Raw genomic sequence first — 2,500 nt, 5'->3', positions numbered from 1 at the left:
ATACCACAATGTGTACCGTACCCAAACCTAACGTGTACTGTACTACAACGCAATGTGTACCAAAACACAACCCAGTTTGTACCTTAACCTAACCTATGTCACCTTAACCTAACCTATGTCACCTTAACCTAACCTATGTCACCTTAACCTAACCTATGTCACCTTAACCTAACCTATGTCACCTTAACCTAACCTATGTCACCTTAACCTAACCTATGTCACCTTAACCTAACCCATCTTGCACCTTAACCTAACCTATGTCGCCTTAACCTAACCTCTGTTGCACCTTAACCTAACCTGTGTTGCACCTTAACCTAACCTGTGTTGCACCTTAACCTAACCTGTGTTGCACCTTAACCTAACGCAATTTGCACCGCAATGTAACGCAATTTGCACCGCAATGTAATGCAATTTGTACCGCAATCTACCCCAAGTTGTACCGCAATCTACCCCAAGTTGTACCGCAATCTACCCCAAGTTGTACCGCAATCTACCCCAAGTTGTACCGCAATCTACCCCAAGTTGTACCGCAATCTACCCCAAGTTGTACCGCAATCTACCCCAAGTTGTACCGCAATCTACCCCAAGTTGTACCGCAATCTACCCCAAGTTGTACCGCAATCTACCCCAAGTTGTACCGCAATCTACCCCAAGTTGTACCGCAATCTACCCCAAGTTGTACCGCAATCTACCCCAAGTTGTGCCGCAATCTACCCCAAGTTGTGCCGCAATCTACCCCAAGTTGTGCCGCAATCTACCCCAAGTTGTGCCGCAATCTACCCCAAGTTGTGCCGCAATCTACCCCACGTTGTGCCTTAACCTAACCCACGTTGTGCCTTAACCTAACCCACGTTGTGCCTTAACATAACCCACGTTGTGCCTTAACATAACCCACGTTGTGCCTTAACCTAACCCACGTTGTGCCTTAACCTGCTCTGTAAATGGCATATGACACGTTACATTAATGTATTGTTGTCCAACCGCAACCCGCTCAGAATGTTGTGTACACAGCTACGTGTCATCTCCCCATAACAGCTGTATTGCAGTGTGGTACGCCATAGAGACGTGTGGGAGTAATGGACGCAGTGGATGGCGATCAGCATGAGCCGTCTGTTCATGTAGTGGCGCGTGTATGCAGACATAGTAGTCTCTTCTCACACAATGTGATAGCACGGTGTCCCGCGTTCCACATCTGCGACATGCTACAGAGGCTGGTTGACAGTTCGTCGCGCAATGGACATCGCATACGTACGGGGGCACCTTCCACGTGCCCTCTAGTCGGGCACATTTTGTTGCGTGGATGTGAGCGGATGTAGTGTGTCTTGACACCTGACAGGCAGGCATGCAATAATAGTTGACTTTGCAAACGGGGATGGACGTGGACGTGTACGTTTACTGGTGACGTTACGCAAATGAACAACTGGTAACCCGTTGTGGTGCGGTTGATCTTGCTGGAGGTACATCTGTGAGGGCAACGATCGGTACAGCTATGACGCGGTTGTGTCAGCGATACCCACCACACCAATGAACGTGAATGTGGATCTGGGTGTGAAGCGATACGCGGCTGTGGGTGGGTGGGACTGTCCCCGGCCGGTGAGGGGGGGCCGCCCGGCGTGCTGGCCGCGCGGTGCGTGGGCGCACGCGCTACAGCCGGCTGGTGGGGGCGCCCAGTGGCAGGCGCGCCGGCCGACGGACGCGGCAGGCGGCGCAGCTGCGCGCCGGGGCACCCTGCGCGCGGCGCCGTGCAGCCAAAGTGGGTCCTCGCCGGCCCGGTGCGAAGCGCGGTGGACATCTGCAGTGTGCTGGTCCGATTGAGGACTGTGTGCGTTGAGGATGCGCCGCCGCCCGGCACTCGGCGCCGCGACGCCGTCTGCTGCTCGGTCGCCCCAGCGGTTCTCGCTGGTGGTTTGTATCGCAGTTGTGCAGACGTGTTGGCACGTGCGCTGTGCTGGGAGAGTTCGCTTCGGCACCCACGTGGGGCCTTTGCCCTTCTGTGGCGCTGGCGTTGGAGCTGCCGGTCACCGTAGGTGGCGCGTGTTGTCTCCCGCCGGCAATGCCACGACAGCACGCTCCCGGGCCTCTGTCGGCAGCGGCAAGCTCAGTTGGGAGCACGGGTGGTCGCACCTAAAGCGTCTACTCGCCTAACTCCGGGCGATTGCGCCTCTCTCGAACCCGACCAAGTACTTAGGACGGCGCTGCGCGCCGCCGGGACCTGAGAGGGTTTCGAGGTGTATTGTGCAGGGGAGCTCAGCCTCCTCCTGTTTGCAGAATAATTGAGCGGACGCTTGCGTGTTCGCGCGGGCCCCCGGGACACACTCCCGGGCGGCCGGCTGCTCAGCTCTAGTTGACGCAGCTCCCTGGTTGATCCTGCCAGTAGTCATATGCTTGTCTCAAAGATTAAGCCATGCATGTCTCAGTACAAGCCGCATTAAGGTGAAACCGCGAATGGCTCATTAAATCAGTTATGGTTCCTTAGATCGTACCCACGTTACTTGGATAA

General features: G+C 55.4%; 1 non-coding gene across 1 annotated transcript in view; it reads left to right on the top strand.

Moving 5' to 3' along the window:
* The first annotated feature begins 2,354 nt into the window (after window positions 1–2,354).
* Window positions 2,355–2,500, top strand: part of LOC126138839 (small subunit ribosomal RNA) — a 1,909-nt gene continuing 1,763 nt past the window's right edge. The window contains exon 1 of the ribosomal RNA XR_007528341.1: window positions 2,355–2,500. This exon is cut by the window's right edge and continues 1,763 nt beyond it. This is a non-coding gene — a ribosomal RNA (small subunit ribosomal RNA).

The sequence above is a fragment of the Schistocerca cancellata genome, unplaced genomic scaffold (genome assembly GCF_023864275.1).
Source record: "Schistocerca cancellata isolate TAMUIC-IGC-003103 unplaced genomic scaffold, iqSchCanc2.1 HiC_scaffold_671, whole genome shotgun sequence".
Classification (NCBI taxonomy): domain Eukaryota; kingdom Metazoa; phylum Arthropoda; class Insecta; order Orthoptera; family Acrididae; genus Schistocerca; species Schistocerca cancellata.
The sequence above is the reverse complement of the archived record's forward strand: the minus strand, read 5'-3'. Positions and strand labels throughout refer to the sequence as shown.